This window comes from Schistocerca gregaria, chromosome 3 (genome assembly GCF_023897955.1).
Source record: "Schistocerca gregaria isolate iqSchGreg1 chromosome 3, iqSchGreg1.2, whole genome shotgun sequence".
NCBI classification, from domain to species: Eukaryota; Metazoa; Arthropoda; class Insecta; order Orthoptera; family Acrididae; genus Schistocerca; species Schistocerca gregaria.
Genome location: NC_064922.1, coordinates 519,967,796 through 519,991,210, shown reverse-complemented (window position 1 = coordinate 519,991,210; position 23,415 = coordinate 519,967,796). Strand labels below are relative to the sequence as shown.

The 23,415-nt window shown below is 39.9% G+C and overlaps 1 protein-coding gene across 1 annotated transcript in view; it reads left to right on the top strand.

The window, feature by feature from the left end:
* The window catches only part of LOC126354109 (4-hydroxybutyrate coenzyme A transferase), a 118,551-nt gene that overhangs the window by 16,522 nt on the left and 78,614 nt on the right, over positions 1-23,415 (top strand). The window lies entirely within an intron of this gene.

Here is a 23,415-nt window from a genome sequence, read left to right as displayed (position 1 = left end):
CAATCATTAATTTTGTTTGAATTTCTTTAGTGTATTTCCAGAATATGTATCATCCTTGCAGATACTATGTATGGCAGTGATTTTACCATTTGGATTGCTTTTTATGCAGGCATGTAATTTTTTGCATTCCCAAGCAACTGAGTGTGTGTTGTGTAATTGTACTGTTAATAAACATTGAAGAACACCCAAACTTAAGCTACCTCCTGACACACAATAAAAAAGTATGACAAAAACAGGAATGATGGAAAAAAGTGCAGTCAACAATAATGATTTAACAACACCAAAAAAATCTGTTGTAAGATAAGTGCATTTGCCACTCCTGTCGTTTCAGAGGATGTGAACCTGGTTGCAGACTGTTTATGTATTAGCTAGAGACATATTTGTGAAATTAGGGAATCAGTCTGAGAACGTGAACATTCCAGAACGAGATTTTCACTCTGCAGCGGAGTGTGCGCTGATATGAAACTTCCTGGCAGATTAAAACTGTGTGCTCGACCGAGACTCGAACTTGGGACCTTTGCCTTTCGTAGGCAAGTGCTCTACCATCTGAGCTACCGAAGGAGACGAGATACTGGCAGAAGTAAAGCTGTGAGTACCGGGCATGAGTCATGCTTAAATAGCTCAGATGGTAGAGCACTTGCCCGTGAAAGGCAAAGGTCCCGAGTTCGAGTCTCGGTCGGGCAAACAGTTTTAATCTGCTAGGAAGTTTCAACATGAACATTATTTTTTCATAAAATACCTATGTTTGTTTTCACAGACTGAAATGTGGACTGGTTTGTGTGCATGGGTGTGATTTGCTTGTACATAGCCAGTGACACAATTTTCTGTACAGAAATTTAATAAATGGTGGAGTAAATGTTTAAGTGCTAGATTCAGATAATGTCAATACAGGATCATCACAGCATTTCAGTAGAGTGGAATGCAAACTGCGACTAAAGTGTGACAATGTTCCATCCTTCTTCATAGACACACAAGTTGGTATCCATTATTGCCCAGAGTTTGTCAGTTGAGTCGATTGAAAGCTTTTCCAAAATCTGGAAAAGTGGTTTGGGTTTAAAGATTCTTTCTTATAAATCTGTGTCACAAATAGAATTTTGAAGTCCAGGTAAGTGATCAACAGAGCAGCAGACACTGTAAATTGAGATTGTTCATTATCACGTGTAACATTTAGATTGTTCTTCATCATGTATAACATTTAAATTTTATATGGATGACATTCATAACTGGAAAAAAATGGTTTGCTCTAAAATACACTGATGAGCCAAAGCATCATATCCATTGCCCAGTTACAGATTGGAGCAGAGATGAATGGAGAATTAATCTATCAATAATGTGGAAACATACATTGCAAAATCCACTAATGAGAGTAGATTTGACAAAGGGCAGATTGTGATGGCCCGACACCTGGGAACACATTTCTAAAACAGTGAAGCTATTTGCATTCTACCATTGTGATCATCTATGGAAAGTGGTTGAAGGGTTATGGAAACCATGAATGGGTGACAAGGTGTTGGACATCAGTGCCTTGTGATGGAACTAGGTCAGAAACATGTCCGCTACGTAATGCAAGATAAGCAGTGTTGTCATATCTGACAAGGGTGTACAGTGGTGATGCAGTCATAAATGTTTTAAAGCACAACAATCTGTGCATATTGTTAAACATTGGACTCTGCAGCAGACTGACTCCTGTGTGTTCCCATGTTGGCCCAAAAATAACAACTGCAGTGAGCCCGGGATAATGGAGATAGGACTGTGGATGACTGGAAATGTCACCAGCTCAGATGAATCATGCTTTTTGTTAGACGATGTAAAGGTCTTGCCCATACACACTGTTGTCCAGGCTAATGGCTACTCGAATCGTGCACCATGCCACGATCTTGGGCCACTTAACAACACTATTTGAAATATCTCTAAGCAAAATTAAGATAAAACCATTAACTAGAAAGTGGTTTTTATATAACTTACTTTCACTTTGTTAAAAAATTTTCAAAGATGTTCATTCCGAAACTAAATTATTCTCAAAGTTCTTTGGCATTAACAAAAATACCATGTGCAGCAGAGCTGATAAATTTAATGGAAGAATGGTAGTTCTAACAATCCTTAATGAAATGGTGTGTTGGATCCTGAGAAAAAAATAGTGAAGCAGCCGGGCAGCAGAAAACAGAGGATTCTACCTTCTGTATGCCATACAACTACACCGTATTAAGATCTTGGGAAGACTTCCTTTATACTCAAGGTATCTTACTCTACCATATTTCATTTTTGATAGTGTTACCCTTTTTCATGGATCTCATCAGTCATGTTGAGCCTGACATGCTGCTACTACCACAACGCAGGTAATGTATGCCATGTATCAAGGTGTTCTGTCGCCTCTTCACTCCCCTCCAATATTACAGACCTTACACGAATGAAGCTGTATGTTTCAATAACAACAATTCTCCCTATGCTTGGATTTATATTAACTGCTATACTGGCAGAATCAAGCTATATTACACTTCTAATGGAAACTTGAAACACTAAAGGCTATTGCTTATTAAGGAGAGAGTAAGTGCATCCATGAGGGGAAACAGGAAAGGGGTTGGTGAGTACATAACAAAGCTTGAAACATTGATGCATATGAATTAATGTTAGCAGACTTTACATGATGGAGCGAGGACTGAATTAGTGTTAGCAGACTTCACACGACAGAGTGGGGACGTAGAGAAAATAAATTATGGAACTGCATCTTGGTTGGGTATGAAGAGTTAATTTATACTGATAATCAAAGAAATGAACTTCTTGGTGATGTGGGACATGGGAGTAATTTTATTTTCCCCACTTTTACTGTATTTTAGTTGTGTGCTTTAATGTTGATGATACATTCCTTTGAAATGGAACAGCAGTTAACATAAGGTTGCATGAAGTAAGAAATATCAAGATTCTCACAGAAACCAACTTATGACATTTGTACAAAATAGTTCTACGAAACTCGGAATATGTAAGTGATAGGCTGAATTCTTACACGATTTCTTCTAGCTTAAAATCCAGTGCAACCCATTGCTGCTGTGAGGTTTCAAATTCCTTACAGTTATATCATTGTTTGGCAATCAGATTTGTGAAGCATATGTCACCAGACACACCAGTCATTTTTAGTGTCTGATGTATCTGATCAATACTTGGGAAAGATAAATAGGAGGAAAATGAAAACAAAATTTAGTTAGAATCCAAAGTGTAACATATTAGGTCTACAACTTTGCTTGCACTATTGTGCAGTAGATGGCAGTAGCAGCAAATGGTGGTGCAGGGGTTAGGTTGTAAACTTAAATATAACACCATCAAAATATTAGTTAATTTGTGATTGCATCTTTAAGTTATTATCAATTGAATATCCAGGGCAGAAGGAAGGTCAGCATCAGCTGTAATGTCAGTTTCCTTTTTTATTGTGTTGCAGATCTAGATTTAAGCTTACAGTGCAGCTTTCATCAGTGTGTTATAGATAGTCATATAGACTGAACATAATTATAACACATACTCCAATCAAACTGAGGCAGTATAAGCATTAGTTCACTGAGGCTGCTGTACGTGACTGATTTAGATAGGAATGTGTGTCATTATAATTACATTCAATTTGCAAGACTACTTATAACATACTAAAGATAGCTGCACTGCAAGTTGGAATGTAGATCTGCAATGCAATAAAAGACAGATAACATTACAACCAATGGTGACGTTCTTTCTGTCCTGGATTACATCAGTCGTAGAGCACAGTCATTCCAATGGAATCAATTGAATATGTCAACATACAATCCCAATCCTTGTCATCTGTGAGAAGTTTTAATTTTCTGCTTTAACATGAAGAAATCTGTGGCTGAGGCTAAGAAAACGGTGGGTAAGACCTACCGTGAGGCACCTATCAGTGAAAGGACGTGCAGAGAAAGGTTTCATCACTCCAAGGACAATGATTTTGACATCAGAGACTGGCAGGGTGGTGGAAGGGAGAAGGTTTTTGAAACTATTGAAACTGATGGAAACAGTGACAGTAGATTGTTATCGAAAGCAGTTGATGCATTTGAGCCGAGCACTGAAACATAAACAGCTACAATACAGTGATAGAGATGAAAAGGTGATTTTGTAGCATGACAATGCTTGACCCATTGTTGCAGAACCCGTTGAAAACATGCTTGGAAACATTGAAACGGGAAGTCTTACCCTAACTTCAGTATACTCCAGACATTGCTCTGTATGACTGTAACCTTTTTCGATCAATGTCGCACTGTCTTTGATACAAGGTATTTGTCTAAAGAGCCTTCCAAGTTAAAGAAGGAGCTCTTCATATCAAAAAACTACTAGAAATTTGCTGCTGGCCTTAGCTTCAACTCTTTACCAGTTTCTGGAACAAACACCTCCTTATGACATGTTCTCTTAGAATTTTCGATAAAAGCGGAACCCTGGTCACACTCCATAAGTGAACGACAAGGGTACAAAAAAACTGTGATAAACACAATCATTCTGGGTATTGGCTACAACATAACGACCGAGACCTAATGACTACAGTACTCTTACTTATTCCTCCATAGTTACTGCTAAATGGGACAGTGTGTTCGACAGTAGATGGTAAGTTCTCAATATGTTTTAGTAAGCAGGTTGCAATTTCTTGGAAACCTTGCCAAGCTTGACCCTTGTCACATGGACATCGTGGCCATAGAAGTTTTTAACTCGGGGACCCACAAATTGTACTTCTGCAACTATCAGACATAAACACCTTACTGCAGATAAGTATATGTTGCAAGGTTCTTCTCTAAATCAAAACATACAACTGCAATAGCCTCATCATCTCTAAAATGTTAGACATCCTTAGTTTTTGCCTATTATACAGCTTCTGCCATCCTGACAAGAACATTTTCATTACTATAGTGTATTAGATTTCCCAGTCTGTTGCAAGTCACGCACATATCATTGGGAGATTTTTTGAACTTACGATTGAAATGCTTTGCAAATATACATCTATAAAATTAATCTCTTACAGGTTAATCATTTCTTATTTTACAAAACTTTTTACATGGATTAACAAGTTTTTCAATGCTTAAATTTGAAGAAAGAAACTTTATGGTTGGATGATTTTCTCTGGTATATTGACACACATGCTTAGGGGAAACTCTTGATGTGTTAAATTGCTGCAGTTAAAGAAGAGAAAAAATAAATAACTAATAAAATAAAAATGTGCACTGCGTGCGTGTGCGCAAGCGCACCCCTTACATCAACACATCTGGGTTCAAACAAAAAAAACTACATGTCTGAAACAACAGACACCATTTTTGATCCAGCAGCCATAAGGAATTACAGACATTACAGCCAATGTCTGCAATTCTTTTGTGTCTTAAACAAATACTTAAGAGGTTGAAAGCAAAATCTGAGAAAGTTTGACACAGTTGTTCTTGTGGTCCTCAGTCCAGCAACTGGTTTGATGCAGCTCTTCATGCTACTCTATCCTGTGCAAGCTTCTTCATCTCCCAGTACGTACTACAACCTACATCCTTCTGAATCTGCTTAGTGTATTCATCTCTTGGTCTCCCTCTACGATTTTTGCTCTCCACGCTTCCCTCCATGAATAAGTTGGTGATCCCTTGCTGCCACAGAATGTGTGCCACCAAATGATTGCTTCTTCTCATCAAGTTGTGCCACAAATTCCTCTTCTCCACAATTCCATTCAGTACCTCCTCATTAGTTACATGATCTACCCATCTAATCTTCAGCATTCTTACGTAACACCACATTTCAAAAGCTTCTATTCCCTTCTTGGCTAAACTATTTATCGTTCGTTTCCCATCCATTCATGGCTACACTTCATACAAATACTTTTCTAAAAGACTGCTCGACACTTACATCTATACTTGATGTTAACAAATTTCTCTTCTTCAGAAACACTTTTCTTGCCATTGCTGACGTAAATTTTATATCCTCTATACTTCGACCATCATCAGTTATTTTGATTCCCAAATAGCAAAACTCGTCTACTATTGTAAGTGTCTCATTTCCTACTCTAAATCCCTCAGCATCGCCCGATTTAATTCGACTACATTTCATTATCCTCATTTTGCTTTTGTTGATATTCATCTTATATCCACCTTTCAAGACACTGTCAATTCCATTCAACTGCTCTTCCAGGTCCTTTGCTGTTTCCAAAAGAATTACAATGTTGTTGGCAAATCTCAAAGTTTCTGAAACTTCCTGACAGATTCCAACTGTGTGCTGGATTGAGACTTGAACTCGGGACCTTTGCCTTTCGCGGGAAAGTGCTGTACCAGCTGAGCTACCCAAACATGACCCGCATCCCGTCCTCACAGCTTCACTTCTGCCAGTACCTCATCTCCTGCTTACAAGATACTAGCAGAAGCTAAGCTGTGAGGACGGGGCGTGAGCCGTGCTTCAGTAGCTCAGTTGGTAGAGCACTTGCCTGTGAAAGGCAAAGGTCCCGAGTTCGTGTCTCGGTCCGGCACACAATTGTAATCGGCCAGGAAGTTTCATATTAGTGCACACTCCACTGCAGAGTGATGATCTCATCCTCAAAGTTTTTATTTCTTCTTCATGGATTTTAATTCCTACTCCACCTTTTTCTATTGTTTCCTTTACTGCTGGCTCAGTATACATATTGAATAACATCGGGGATAGACTGCAACCCCGTCTCACTCCTTTCCCTACTGCTGCTTCCCTTGCATGCCCCCTCGATTCTTATAACTGCCATCTGGTTCTTGTACAAGTTGTAAATTGCCTTTCGCTCCCTGTATTTGACCCCTGTCGCCTTCGGAATTTGAAAGAGAGTATTCCAGTCACCTTGTCAAAAGCTTTCTCCGAGTCTATGAATGCTAGAAATGTAAGTTTGCCTTTCCTTCAGCTATCTTCTAAGGTAAGTCATAGGTCAGTATTGCCTCATGTGCTCCAACATTTCTACGGAATCCGAACTGATCTTCCCCAAGTCACCTTCTACCATCTGTAAAGAATTTGTGTTAGTGTTTTGCAGCCGTGACTTATTAAACTGATAGATCAGTAATTTTCACACTTGTCAACACCTGCTTTCTTTGGGATAGGAGTTGTTATATTCTTCTTGAAGTCTGAGGGTATTTTGCCTGTCTCATACATCTTACTCACCAGATGGGAGTGTTTTGTCATAGCTGGCTCTCCCAAGGCTATCAGTAGTTCTAATCGAACATGTCTACTCCCGGGGCCTTGTTTCAACTTACGTGTTTCAGTGCTCTGTCAAATTCTTCACGTAGTATCACATCACACATTTCATCTTTACTTACATCCTCTTCCATTTCCATAACATTGCCCTCAAGTTCATCGCCCTTGTGTAGGCTCTCTATATACTCCTTCCACCTTTCTGCTTTCCTTTCTTTGCTTAGAACTGGTTTTCCATCTGAGCTCTTGATGTTCATACATGTGGTTCTTTTCTCCAAAGGTTTCTTCAATTTTCCTGTAGGCAGTATCTATCTTACCCGAAGTGAGATAAGCCTCTACATCCTTAAATTTGTCCTATAGCCATCCCTGCTTAACCATTTTGCACTTTCTGTCGATCTCATTTATGAGACGTTTGTATTCCAATTTACCTGCTTTATTTACTGCATTTTTATATTTTCTCCTTTCATCAATTAAGTTAAATATTTCTTCTGTTACCCAAGGATTTCTACTAGCCCTTGCCTTTTTACCTACTTGATCCTCTGCTGCCTTCTCTTATTCATCCCTCATAGCTACCCATTGTTCTTCTACCGTATTTCTTTCCCCTGTTCCTGTCCATTGTTTCCTAGTGCTCTCTCTGAAACACTCTATAACCTCTGGTTCTTTCATTTTCTATAATTCCCACCTCTTTGCAGTTTCTTCATTTTTACCTTACAGTTCATAACCAATAGATTGTGGTCAGGGGTTGACATCTGCTGCCCCTGGAAATGTCTTGCAATTTAAAACCTGGTACCTAAATCTTACCATTATATAATCTATATGAAACCTTCCAGTGTCTGCAGTCCTCTTCCCTGTATACAACCCTCTTTCACGATTCTTAAACCAAGTGTCAGCTATGATCAAGTTATGCTCTGTAGGCAGAATTCTACCAGGCAGCTTCCTCCTTCATTCCTTATCCCCATTCCATATTCACCTACTACTTTTCATTCTCTTCCTATTCCTACTGTCGAATTCCAGTCCCCCATGACTATTACATTTTTGTCTCCCTTCACTATCTGAATAATTTGTTTCTCATCAGACATTTCTTTAATATCTTCGTCATCTGCAGAGCTAGTTGGCATATAAACTTGTATTATTATGGTAGGTGTGGGCTTCGTGTCTATCTTGGCTACAATAATGCATTCACTACGCTGTTCGTAGTTGCTGATCGTGCTCCCATTTTTTATTCATTATTAAGCCTACTCCTGCTTCACCCCTATTTGGTGATGTATTTGTAACCCTGTATTTACCTGACCAGAAGTCTTCTTCCTCCTGCCACCGAACTGCATTAATTCCCACTATAACTTTAACCTATCCATTTCCCTTTTTAAATTTTCTAACCTTCCTGCCTGATTAAGGGATCTGACGTCACAATAATGAATGAAATTTTAAACACGGAAATGGCAGGTACAGCGCTCTATTTTGAAAACAGTGAGCACAAGGGAAACTGCAAGCTTACAACCACCTTGCCACAAGAGAGAAAGCTGTTTGGCTTACTAATAATGAATTAGATGCTGATTAGTAAGTACCTTTACATTTTATTATAAAAACTTTAATGAACTATTTTAATTCTATAACCTATATGTGCAAATGAAAAAATTGTATATTAGTTTAGGATACCCACTGAAGATACCTTGTAGGCTCAAAGTTTTTCATTGCACAAGTGAATAATAATAATAATAATAATAATAAAAGTACAGCAAGCAGAAGGAGTTCTTCTTTTAAACTACAGCAGTATATATTAATTTGCTGTGAAGATGGCCGCAACAAAAACCAATCAGTTCTTTCCTGTGGGGGTTGATTAGTTGGCTCTTTCCTCTCTGATATTTAGGTGAAACACTGGTGTTAGTTTTTTCAGTACAACATTGTCATTCCTCTTATTAGACTCATCCAAAGTAAATAAAATTCTTTGAAAACTCTTTCTCCACATAGGCTGTATTTTGCAACCTAATTTCTTATCTTTTTTTCGCTTCTTTCTTAATTCTCTCTGGGTTTTTCAATGTGACTGAAGAATATATAAAAGAAGCTTTTAAATCATGGTTTCTCATTTTCCACTAATCAATAATTCCTTCCCACTTCGTTTGAGGTACTTTTATCATATACCTGCATTTACATGTGTGAGGATAATTTTTCAATGTTTTACCTGCACGACACTTTCCTTTCCAGGGTCAGTATAACCTTTTGAAAAGTTTCTATTTACATGTGCTTTTGTTCGCTTCCACAAATGTTCTATCTGAACTTTTTGCTGTAGTCTCTTGTCCTGGAACAGTGATCCATTATTGGTCTGGAAGAGTAAACATCATCTTATGCAGTCTCATTGACATCTCTTCAGTCAGTTGGTGAAGATTCTGCAATAAAACAACACTTACAGGTTAAGTTCACTCTTGCAGCATTAACAGTTGCTATTACATTAGGTCATAATTAGTTTAATTCATTAGAGAAGTAGTTCTTCCCACCATCCAAAACAGGAAGAGGAACCAAGCCAAAACCAAATCCCCTCTGTTTACTTCTTGAGTCATTCAATATCTAATCACCAGGTACATACATTTTATCTTTGTCACTATCTGTAAATAAATAATAATCCGAAGTTCGCTTGCAGGTTATTGTATTAATCAAAGAAAGTTAGATTTGTGTGTCCATTTAAAATTTTAATGATTACTTACCATCAGAGCACAGGTTATGTTCTTCAGAACAATGTTGATGACTTCTATTGTCAGCCACTTAATACCCATTTAAACAACTTTTTAAATAATTAAGCAACAAAAAAAAGCTTTTTCTCACTGTGTTCAGTGAGCTAAACAGACATGACACTCGTTCAAAGAAAATATCACAAAATCAGCAGCATTCACTACGGCGTCTTATGAAACAGCTATTTTGTTAGAAGCTGATTGAATAATCTGCTTTGTTGACACATTCACTTCTAGGTATGATTGTACACACTGCATTGCAGCTGTTGTACAATTAACAATAACTGTTTAAATAAACTCTCTCATTAACTACAGTGCATTTGTGCACACTTGGGAGAGCATGTTGTGTTGCTTGTCTGAGTGCCTTTGCCTCATTCCCAAATGAGGACTACAGCTCCCAGATGCTTCCAAGCAGTTCCTTTTGTTTAGTACAACTCAGACTTCATTTAACCAATAAGCAAAAATCTAATCATGTGAGGTCTGGTGATCCTGGTGTTAAATGTACTACCACGACAAATTCAGTGATTAGGGTAAGTGCAGATAAGATGTCCCATAATATATGGTAAAATGTGGAGGCACTCCATCTTGGAAATACAGCGCAGTCTGCATGGCCAAAGCAACATTCTCAGTATGTGGTGGTGGTGGTGGTGGTGTAGTCCCATAATCCTTGATAGAGCATAGGGAAACGATGAGGGAGACCCGCACCGCCATACAAGGCAAGGTCCTAGTGGAGGTAGTTTGCCGTTGCCTTCCTCCGACCATAATGGGGATAAATGATTGCGACGAAGAGGACACAAACACCCAGTCATCTCGAGGCAGGTGAAAATCCCTGACCCCGTGCTCAGGAAGTGAGAACGCTACTGCGAGACCATGAGCTGCGAACCAGTATGTTCTACAAATGAACTTTCCAAAAAATTAAGTAATTCTATCCCGTCATTTGGTCTTCTGAAATGCGTCACCTCTCAACATGTTACTGATTGTGCCGCTCTAAACATTGATCGAAAAATGGTCTTGGAAATTGCTTTCCTTTGCATCAAACGGATTTTCCTGTGACCATTGATTTATAATAGGCGTCGTTGATTCTCTTCTGTGTAAATGTGCTGCGTCAATGAATAATATTAATAGAAGTAAATGACAATTGTAATTTGAACGGTGAAAAGATTTAGGTTCATGTAGTACTACTGCTAGTGTTAATATTGTGGGCGTGCTGGATGTGAAATGGGTAAAAGTTTTGCGCACGTAAATTCGTCATACCGTTACACACATTTGTGGGAGACCAATATGTGCAGAAAGTTGTCGTGTGCTGGTAGTGGGACTATGCTGTACGCTTTCAACAATGTGTTGGTATTCTTGCACAGGTTGCTGAACTAACCTCTTAGAAGAAAACTTTGAAGAGTACCTATTACATGCCACTTGCTGAAAACATCGGTAAACGCTCTGCAGTCGGGAGTTCGGCATGTCTGAAAATGCCGACGGTGTTCTTGGACAACAACAGGAGCACTACCATGTGCAAAAGCCTTAAACATACACCATAGATGCATATTCTGTATTAATGTACATGTGTGGCATTTTAGCCAGCATGTGTGCAAACACAGTTAACTTCACTTTTCCCTGGAACTGTCCTTCACTCAGTTTCACCATGGCCAACTGCACGTTCAGTGGGCTAGTTTAGTGACAGAAAGACATCACAAGCAAAGAGGTTGAACACAGTGTGTTAAGTTGGGCTAGAATAATACTCCAAAGAGGTTGGGTAGGTAAGACACATGTACGCATCACTAGCCCAAAAACAAATGTAAATTGTGTGTGTTCTATCCCTGAAACCATTTGGTTTAGGCCAAATGTCTATTCGAAGCTTTTTGCTTGAAATGAGCATGCCTCCCATAACCCTGAATATGTGTAAATAATCTGCCTTCTGTATTACAGGAGATTCTAAAATATTTGTTTGCTGATAACACTAGCTTGGTAGTGCAGCATGTTCAGTGCAACATATGCAGTGCATTAAGTAGTGCATTTAAAGACATAAGTACATGGCTTGTAGAAAGTAAATGCTAAATGATAATTCGCAGTAAGATCTGTTTTTAGAGTTTTTCTCACACAATTCAACTAACTGATATTTTGATTACACGGAATGGGCTTATGTTTATCCTAGTGATTCTGAAAAATTCAAACTCCTTGGTGTCCAGGTAGATCATAAGCTGTCATGGAAAGCCCATATTAAGGGGCAACTGAATGCTGCTATATTTGGGTTTAGAACAATACCTTCAGTAAGTGATAGTTCAACACGAAAATTAGTTACTTATTTTAATTTGCTTATGATGTAGAGCATTATATTCCGGGGTATCTCTTCCAATTCAAAAAGGGCGTTTTTGGCTCGCAAATGGGCAATTCAAGAAGTGGGTGATGTAAGTTCACAAACATCTTGTCGACCCTTGTTTCAGTCTGAGGATTCTGACATTGTCCTCTCAGTGTATATTTCCTTTAAGATCTTTCTTTTGTTTTTGTTAACAGTACACAGTTATTCTTCAGAATTGGCAGTCTCTTAGCTAATACTAGACAGAAAGCCAATCTGCATTTGGATTGCACCTCCTTGTCTCTTGCCCAGAAAGGTGTGTAGCATTCTGCTGCATCAATTTTCACTAATCTACCACAACGATATCATCTTAGAAGTAACATACACTCTTTAAAGTTGAAACTGAAGAATTTCTTCGTGCGTCACTCCTTGCATTCTATCATGTACTTTCTGAAAAAAGCTAATTCATATGTTATAGTGTTGATTATGCTAATATATGCTCAGCTGTTTGTTGTCTGCATTCGACAAGTGTAAATTTCATTTGACATATTATTAACTTTTGTGGTGTCAATTTTGGTCATATGAAACTAGACGTATAAAATTAATTTTTTTTTTCCCCTCTGTGGTCATAGCCTCATTTTCTTGAATGTTGAATTCTGTAAGAACACAACTTACTTCCTTTATAATATAGCTTACCTCAAGAAATGAAATAATCTTACTGCAAATCTGATTGACAAGTTAATCACTTTATGTACAAACGTAATTGTGTTCTGGTAATTTAGTCTACAAACACGTGTGCTGTTAGAGCTTCAAAACTAAAAGACTTGTAAAAATTGGGGTAGACTTAAGAACAGCACTCCTACAATAATCCCTGTAAATAATGAATCTTTTGCATTAGGGTGGACATAGAATCTAAATTGTGAAGTGTTTCCTTCATAGATGGACCAGTGTGTATCAAGTAAACTTCGTTTCTACAATATGCTGTCACCCAAAGGTAGAGTAAATGGCATAAATGACTTGACACCTGAATGTCAGAATTAAATACTGGTTGAAGTAGTAATTCAGATTCTCAGATTAGTGCTTAGGAAATCTGGTGCTTGTAATGATCATTGGAGTGCATGAGCAGTGCATATGTCATCATCAGGGGTGTACTATTGGGTAAATGTGTTCAATGTCTGTAATAGTCTGTACCTAATACACTGGCCAGTTATTTAGAACAGGAACGTGTGTTAGTGTGGAAAGGGCTTACGAGATCACATCTTGCATACTGCAATGCTTGTTTGCAGAGCCATGAAAATGTAGAACGCCTTACGGAAAATTTTGCAGTAGAAACAAAACTAAAGAAACTTTCGTGATATTACATGTCCTCTCACATCAGTCACATACAGTAGACGCAGATATACTTAAATTGCTTACATTCCGTGCACCCGATAACGTCGTTCACTTGAATGACTTTCATTTTGCAAGGCATTAATTAGAATTGGCTTCCAAAGTCCGCTTTTTGAAACAACATAATCCTCCTCCAAATTATCTTCAATGATTACAGTTAAATTTCGTACTCAAATACTTGGCCAGCAATGGCTACTATAATCGACTAGTCTTAATCGAAGGTAAGAAAAAGCCATGACATGTCTTAGACTTCGCAATTCGTTGTACAATTCCACATCAGTATATATTTAAATACAAAAAAACACTGCCTAGCAAACGTAAAGTGAAATTCGTCAGTCAAAGTGCCTCATGAGGTTGTACAAACACGAAAACCAATATGTTGTTTTCGTAAATTTCGAAAATATCTGACAGTTGTTAGATGTGAGGCATCTCCTGGCCAATTTTTCACGTACAGTGTTTGGCAGAAAATCCGGAAACAGTAAGAGAAATGTATGCTTGAACATTAATGTAAATGCTAATCAAGCCTGCAGTTTGCGCTGTTTTTATTTGACCACAAACGGCACGTGTGCAGTGTCCTCAATATGTTGCAAGAATAAGTCGTGGTTGGAATACATTTCTGTTTAGCTGCGAGTACATTACGTCGGAGCTGCGTGACATCGAAGTGAGCAAATTATTGGTGCTGGCAAAGGTGGGTGTTAGCGTAACCAAGGTAGCCGAAGTGTTCGGTGTTGCAAAAGGCACCATATTGAAGATTTATACTGCAGACAGGCAGAGCGGAAAGCTGTCATCCGCTGTCACAACTCTGGCGACAGTGTATTGATTGATCGTGACAGATGGTCACTGAAGAGGCTGGGTGACGAAAAGTAAAGAGGAAAACATTTGCAAAAACCGTTGCAGAATTGAACGTCGCGCTCGCGAAACCTCCTGGCACGAGCAACTACAAAACCACTTATCAGTGAGGCAAATGCCCGTACCAGAAAAACGTGGTGCCTAATCCATAAAACTTGGAATATGGAGCAATAGAAGTATGTCATTTGGTCGAATAAATCTTGTTGCCAACTGTTTGCAACTTTTGGACGACTAGATGTTCCAAGCGTGACACATGCTAGGGGTTCGGTGGTGATTTGGCAGCCATTTTGTGGTATTCCATGGGCCCCAGTATTACTTAGAAAGGTCGTATTACTGCCAAGGATTGTGACCAATTTGGTGATAAACCCCATCCCATGGTAAAAAGTTTGTTCCCAGTGGTGATTCGGTGTTTCAAGACGACAGGGCCCCTGTTCAGATAGCTTGCAACGTCCAGTACTTGGTTTTCTGAGCACAGGGATGAATTGCCCCATCTCCCCTGGCCACCAGTCACCAGATAATATTATTGAGCCTTTGTGGTCTACTTCGGGCAGAATGTGATAGCTATTCACTTCAATCGTTGTAACCTGAACTTGTCACTATTTTTGCAGGATGAATGGTATAATGTTCCCTTAAAAACAATGTAGGAACCTGTATTTATTCGTTCCGAAACGAATGGAAGCTCCTTTTAGTAACGGCTTTATTACACCGTATTGGGTTGTGATTTTGGTTACAGTATTTATGTCCACCCGTTGTACTTGTAGTTTTTCTTTTTCTTTTCTTTTTTTTTTTTTTTTTTTCGCTGAACGATTTTTCGGTATCCAGGATTTAGTCGCTTTTGGCCAGTTGGTGAATGTTATGGATGTTGTTATAGCGACTTTCCTAGTTCATACATAAAACTTTTAGATGTGTGTACTGAACCCATTTCAGAAGTAATTGTAGTGTACACAGTAAAGAGTATTGACGTGAAAGTTGAACGCTGAGAATGACGCATTGTGTAAAATAACATAAACAACCAAAGGAGAAAAGTCCAGCTATAGAGGCCATTAATTCAATATTCGAATTGTTTTGTCAGAATGACACTCCCTTAAAACCATACACACACACAATCATATTCAAGTAATGTTAGTTGCACAGTATGACGTTAAAAATTACCTACAGATGCTAAAATGGCGCGACGTCAATACATTTCTTTCCCATAACCATTCTCATGACTGCATTTGGTTGTTTTGGTAATGGTTCAAATGGCTCTGAGCACTATGGGACTTAACATCTATGGTCATCAGTTTCCTAGAACTTAGAACTACTTAAACCTAACTAACCTAAGGACATCACACAACACCCAGTCATCACGAGGCAGAGAAAATCCCTGACCCCGCCGGGAATCTAACCCGGAAACCCGGGCGCGGGGTCTGGTAATGGACAAATCGTTAGAAATGCGCGCCGGCGAAACTGAAATTTGTGTACTACTACTAGATAACAATACGAATTCCACAAAGTGTCAACAGAGTGCTGATCTCTCTATGTGGCAGCAACAGAAAGACATAACGGAAACGAACGCCTTAGTTTTACGTAGTTCTTAAAATGCTAGTGATTGTGGCCATTCGATGACAGCAAGCTGTTCATTCTCAGAGATTAGCTAAGCGTTTGTACTACTGTAACATTGTTAATAATGTGTGGGAAAAATTGTCTGCCATACTTAAAGTAATAGAATTGTACTAAAACTGTAACAGGTGCAAGAGTTTTCGCAAGCAGTAGAGATTGTGTGGAGATGCGATGCAGTGAGAATGACTCATTGTCTTAGCATATCGTTTTGCACGGAACTGAGGAAATTTAAGATTTCTTAAGTAGTCTGAAACAGATTTGGCGTTAATTAGACGCAATTTCTATAGAAGCAACGACCACTTAGCCTTTGAACGAACCTCTATCAGATTGCAGTGTTCAGACAGGCGAGTGGTGATGTTTAACTCCTTATCTGAGGTGTTCACTTTTTTGTGCCTTCCAACCACAATCTCTCTCAAAGGTCTTTGTACTTTAGCCGAACAAAGGTGATTCTGGACGAACGTATTGGACAAAGGTTGAGACGACCTCGGTAACCGACCAGCTGAACATACAATCTTGCTGAGACATTGAGAAGCTGTTTACGCCGGGATCGGCAAGAATAATTCTAATTCAGCCCTGCTGATAATTAATAGTGGTTATGAAACTTTTAAATTTTACAAGCGGCTTACGAGTAACGGGTCTTCTCTTAAAATTTGTTCGTTTTACACGCCTATGTTAGGTTCAACATACCATTTTATATCCAATCATACAACGTCTGAGAAATTATCTGTACAGACATCATTCTGCTGAGCGAAGAAAACCGTTTCAGTAATGTTAGAAATATAAGTAATTGATAGTATTGTCACAAGTGATCTCACCAGACAAATTATTTGTCACCACATGAACAGAGCACATTGTTCAATCTTGAACGTAGTGGGTGGGCTTAGAAATGACACCAAGCGGCTATGTGACATACCAACATGGACGTAAGTCACTACTGTGAAATTCTGTGTCCGTGAACAGTTTGGTAAATCTGGTAAACTTCCATGAAAGAGTGGAACATATTTTTTGGATCTTCAAGGTTGGTAAGTGTATTCCAAGAATTGTATAAAGAATTTGAACAATATACAGCATACAGTTCATCGTTGACATCCATCTGAGTTGGTCAGTGTATGGACTGCAATTGAAAGTGGAGAAAACAGTGTTTCGTGCTGTTGCTAAACATTTTCATTTGAAGGGTTGAACTGCCGCACAAATCAACACAGCTGTATGACATTCACGCGTACTATGCACGATCTTTAAAGAACATTTACTAATAATGAAATTTAAACGTGGTTGGACATGCACTGATGACGAAGTGTGCTCCGACCGCGTAACTGAGGTCACCAAAGAGGAAACGATGGACAAAATCCATGATCTGGTTATGCAAGACCGCCGAATAAAAATTCGTGCTATTGCTGAGACTTCAGGCATCTCAACTGAGTGCATAATAACCAGCACTAAGAACTGGCTATGGAGAAGCTGTGTGCAAGGTGGGTGCCGCAACTGCTCATCACAGGGGACCAAAAGTGCATCTGACATAACGTTTTAACATAATTTCTGGCTATCACAATCAGCAAGACTCTTTGCGCCGATTTGCAACTGTTCATGAAACCTGAATCTATCATTACACACCAGAGTCAAAACGGCAGTCAAAACAAGTGCCAGAGGCTAGTAAAAATGTACCGAACAAGACAGTTTTGTCAGCTTGTGAGGTGATGGCCCCAGTTCTTTTGTTTTTGTTTCTTATTCTCAGTATTCCCTAGGAACAATCATTAGTTTGCTTGGAAAAATGCAGAACCCTAACTGCGACCCGATTATGCTACGTTTTTGGACCGTCTGGAACTTGAGTTGGCTGAAAAAGACCAGGATTGGCACGCATGAAAAGTGCCCTTTCATCAGAATGCACCATCTCACACATCAATGGTAACAATGACGGAAGTGTGTGAACTGGCCTTTACATCGGTTCGTCGTCCACTCTATTCGCCAGACTTCGCTCAAAATGCTTTCTTCCTGTTCCTAACTTTAAACTTTAACTTTCTGGGAAGAAATATTCATCAAATGAGGAAGTGATAGCTGCATTAAACGAATATTCTGCAGAGTTTGACAGAATATATTTTCCAATAGAACGAAAAAGCTGGAGTATACATCCCTCGAAAGAGTCTACATCGAGAAGGTGAGTTGAGTACGAAACAAACATTTTTCTTCTTTTTCTACCAGTCTTATGAAAGCACCTTCGTAAGTGTCAGTCGGCTATATGGAATAACCACGGCAGGAAGGGCTGTCGTGGAGATCTAACCGAATGGCTGAAAGAAACTATAGTTTTCGGACGTGCATGTGACCACAATGTGAATGAAGGTGCCCGATTTGTTACTGTATCGACGCGAAATGTCTAACGTGCCTCAAAGGAACGGTGTAACACTCGCAGCGTTGTAACAGTGGTCGTAAAAATATCCTAACCGACAAAGACCGCAGAAGAGTGTCAAGCTTTGTCAATGACAACTGCTTTCAAAACTGAATGGAGTAGCTGTTGTCAGAGAAACGCCGGCGCATCTCAACCAGTTTCCGAACGAAAACTGCAAAGGTATCTGTATGAAATGGACATTTCGAGTAGGGTACCGTGCAAAAGGCTATTGCTCACGGTGGGACACGAAGCTGCTAGTGGCCCAAACAATACACAAACTAAACAAGAGCTGACATGGGTCTTGCTTTTCCCCCCAAATGATACAGGGCGGATGCAGCGACGACCCCTAGCAGAGGCTCAGCCCCCTGTGCGTGGAAGATTTGGTTTAGGCCGTATGTGGTTCAGTGATGTTTTGAGAATCTCTTTCGTACCATGATTTGGAACCAGTTATTCGGATTACCGAAAACATAAATCACAATGATTGGACTGTGAGGTGACACAAGTCATGGTGTAGCGACACGCACATGTACAGATCGCGGTAGTATCGCGTACACAAGGTATAGAGGGGCAGTTCATTGGCCCAGCAGTCATTTTGTTCTTGAGTGATTCATGTGAATAGGTTTCCGACGCAATTATAGCCGCACGACGGGAATTAAAGCTTTGAAAGTGGAGTGGTAGTTGGGAGCTAGATGCATGGGACATACCATTTCGGAAATCGTTTGGGAATTCAGTATTCAGAGTTCCACAGTATCAAGGGTGTGCCGGGAACACCAAATTTCAAGCATATTACGTCTCAGCACGGACAACACAGTCGTCAGAGCCTTCAGTTAACCAATTAGAGCAGCGTTGTTTGCGTAAAGTTGTCAGTGCTAACAGACACAGTACTGCGTGAAATAACCGCAGAAGTCAATGTGGGACGTACGACGAACGTATTCGTTAGGACAGCGCGGCGAAATTTGGCTTTAATGGGCGATGGCTGCAGACGACCGACGCGTGTGCCTTTGCTAACAGCACGACGTCGTGTGCAGTGCCTCTCCTGGAATTGGTACCATATCGGTTGGACCCTAGGCAACTGGAAAACCGTGACCTGGTGAGATGAGTCCCAATTTCAGTTGACAAGAGCTGATGGTGGGGTTAGTGTGTGGCGCAGACCCCACGAAGCCTTGGAAGCAAGTTGTCTACAAGGCACTGTGCGAACTGTCGGTGGCTCCATAATGTTGTGGGCTGTGTTTACATAGAATGGACTGAGTCCTCTGGTCGAACTGATGTGATTATTGGCTGGAAGGGGTTACGCTCGGCTACTTAAAGACCATTTGCAGCCATTCATGGACTTCAAATTCCAAACAGCGATAGAATGGTTATGGATGCCATGTCACCAGGCCACAGTTGTTCACAATTGATTTGAAGAACATTCTGGACAATTCGAGCGAATGATTTGGCCACCCGGATCGCCTGACTTGAATCCCAATTGTGGAACATAATCAATATGTCAGTTCGTGCATAAAATCCTGCACTGGCAGCGCTTTCGCAGGTACGGATGTCTCTAAAGGCAGCATAGCTCAATACTTCTGCATGGGACTTCGAACGGCTTGTTGACTCCACGTTGAGTTACTGCTCTATGCTTGGCGAAAGGAGGTCCAAAACGATATCAGGAGGTATCCTATGACTTCTGCACCTCATTGTATATCAACATTCTCGATGATCAGATGTTGTCCCCTCTTCTACGCCTAAGTAATGAGCATGCTGTGGACAGATCCATCTTATTAGGTAAGCGTGCGTTCCTGGTTTGAAGAAAGGTCAGGCACCCTATCACACTTAGATTAGCTAACTGAATCGCCCAGTTTTAATCTCGTATAGTGTGTCTGTGACTATTTGGGTCTGTGACGATAAATAATTCTCATGGTACGTTAGAAGATGTCCATTGTTGTGATCAAGAAACAGATGTAAACACTGTGTGTGAAAACCTTCTAGCTTAATTGGTGGTGGTCGTCATAACAGCGCAGGGACGAGTGATGCTGAGGAAGCTCGTCTATCACTAATAGGCAAGAATGTACTGTACTTCGAATTTGGAGCAGAGATGGTACTGACATATCTTATGTTTTTGCGCAAAATATACCAACACAAAACAAAACAAAAATTAAACATCAGTTTATGAAGGTAACACATCATTCAAATAGAAAAACTGTAATGCCAGGTTGTCTTAGTTTTGTTTTATCGGTTTAACGCCAACGCCAATTGAAGATTTGATTGTCACGTAATCTGATAGGTACAAAGTGGGGGACTGAATTCAATCTTGAAGATGATTCCCACGAAGGATGTCGAAAAATTGCAACCACGAACTAAGCAGTCGAGAAAGTGCACGTATGGTAGTGGACAAGTAAACTGCATGAAATTGCTGACACCTTCTCTATATCAGAAGAAAGGGACACTACTATTTACATGAAACAGTAATTTAGAGAAAGCTCTGTGCTGCGTAACTGCTGATCAGAAGCAAATATAAACAAGAGCTTCTTAACAGTAGACAGTTTTTAATGTAGTAGAACTCATTTTGTGTGTGGATTTGTGAGTCACGCGAGTTCGGCGTTTCATACTGTAAACGCTGAGACAGCAATGTGTGGAAATTTGTGGCTCTGTTTCAAAAAAAGTGTGAAAGTACTACGGAGGTCTTTCGGACAAAGCGGATGAGTAAATAACGCGAGAGGACAGAGCTGCCTTGTAAAAAGATTGTGAAAATATCACCCACGAGATCTGTTCAAAAAATCCGGGAACTTTCGTAATTTCGCGCAAATGGTGTGTTGGAGCGCAGTGCAGTTGGCATCCCTGCACTTGCCTGTGTTTATTGTGTAACTGCCGGAAGTTTCATTATTTTTTGTCTGTTGTTGTTCAGTGCTGTAGTGAGCAGAATGTTGTGTTCCACAGTTTGCGAATTTCGAGATTACAGAGTTAGAGGAGCAACGCGTGTACATTACATTTTTCTTGAAAGTTAAGAAGACCTTTACAGAGACACACCAAATGATGCAGAAAGCCTCCGGTGATGAGTGCTTAAGCCGTACTGCATGTTATGAATGGTTCAAACGGTTTAAAAGTGACCGGACGAAAGTTAGAAACTACCCTCTTTCACGATGTCCATAAACGTCTACCCACAACGTTCACGTCAGGAAAAAAATTGCGCGTGCCAATCGAAGACTGACTGCCCGAAAGATTACAGAACATTTTAATTGAATCATGTCATGAAATCTTGACACAGCATCTTGGAAAACATCGTGCTGCCGCCAAGTTCGTCCCACGGCTCATGAGCCAAGACCATAAAGACCTTCGCCTCGCAATCTGTGAAGAGATTTTGGATCGTAGAAATGTTCCTTAAGAGAATTCTAAAGGTAATGAGAGTGGGCCTACGGTTATGACGTTGAGACGAAGGTTCAGTCTTCACAGTGGGTTGGGAACGGTACTTAAAGACTAAATAAATAAATAAATAAATAAATAAATAAGTAATCTCGTCATGACAAATCAAAGCCGGCGGAGTGGCCGTGCGGTTCTGGTGCTACAGTCTGGAGCCGAGCGACCGCTACGGTCCCAGTCCGAATCCTGCCTCGGGCATGGATGTGTGTGATGTCCTTAGGTTAGTTAGGTTTAATTAGAACTAAGTTCTAGGCGATTGATGACCTCAGAAGTTAAGTCCCATAGTGCTCAGAGCCATTTGAACAATTTTTTGTCAGGTCAAATGTCAAAGCCATGCTGATTTTTTTAACGTTGAAGGATTAGTTCATCATGAATTCGTGCCACAGGGACAAGCTAAATGGATGGTACTATCGGGACGTGTGTTGACGTATGCGAGAAAATGTGAGAAGGAAACGGCCTGAAATGTGGTGAGAAATTCATGGCTCTTGCGTCACGATAACGCACGCACATTCATCCCTGTTGGTGTGTTACTACTGCACAAACACGAAACCACCGTGCTGCTTCATCCTCCGTGTTCTTCAGGCCCGTGCCGTGCGGACTTAATTTCCAAGTTGTAAACCCCATGAAAATACGAAGATTAGCAATGATAGACGAGATTTATCAATGGCTTGGAGAGTATTTCGAAGAAGACCATGCGTAGAAAAATTTTGTGGGCAAAGTTCCGGAATTTTTTTGAACAGGTCTCGTATCCACAGATTGTTTGACAGTGGAGTCAACTGAGATTTGTAGTCTGAGTTGTTCTTACGTCTTATCATTTTCATGGGAACAGGCATGCGGACTTGTACCTGTTGCCGTACGTAGACACTTGAAGCTAAAAAATTTTTGATCCCCATGAACAGACTGTGTCATCCATAGATAAGCATTCTGCCGTACTTTCACTCGAGGGATGGAATTCAATCACTGAAGAAACGTAGGATAAGATTTATTGACGCAAAAGGAGACTAAACTGGAAAGTGTACATCTTTACCTAAGACATTTTAATTACTAGGGTCCTAAATTTTATTTTTCTTTGGTAAATATAGTATCACAGATGAAGTATCTGTTACATAATAAGAGAAGCTGCTTTCCGAGGACATCTAGAAAGAGGCCTCATATTACACTTTCACACGTTCCACCCCGACTAAGAGGTTGGTTTCTCAGAAATTTGTGTACTACATTTGAAGATTGCTTAATAAATCATAGTTATGTTGTCATAAATAAGGTGCCGATATTGTAAAATAAAGTAGCTTGCTGATACCATTTTTAACATAATTGCTCCATAGTCAGAAAAATTCTTCAGGGTTAGAGGCCACTTCGTCAACTATAAAATTCCGACGGCCTCAACACCAGAAGAATTTTATTGACTGTGGCAACGGCTGCAGAAGCCTACGTTTGCAATAATCGCTTCATGTCTGTCCAAAGACTGTCAATGACCGTGGTTCTCTTTCATTGCTGCAGTTGTTAAGCGGAAGTGTTTTCGAATACCACGATTAAAATTTATCGTGGATGTCACAAGTGTTAAGGTTATCCACGAGATCACGAACAATTAACGTACTCCAAAACTTTTGATAATTTCAGTAATATAGTCG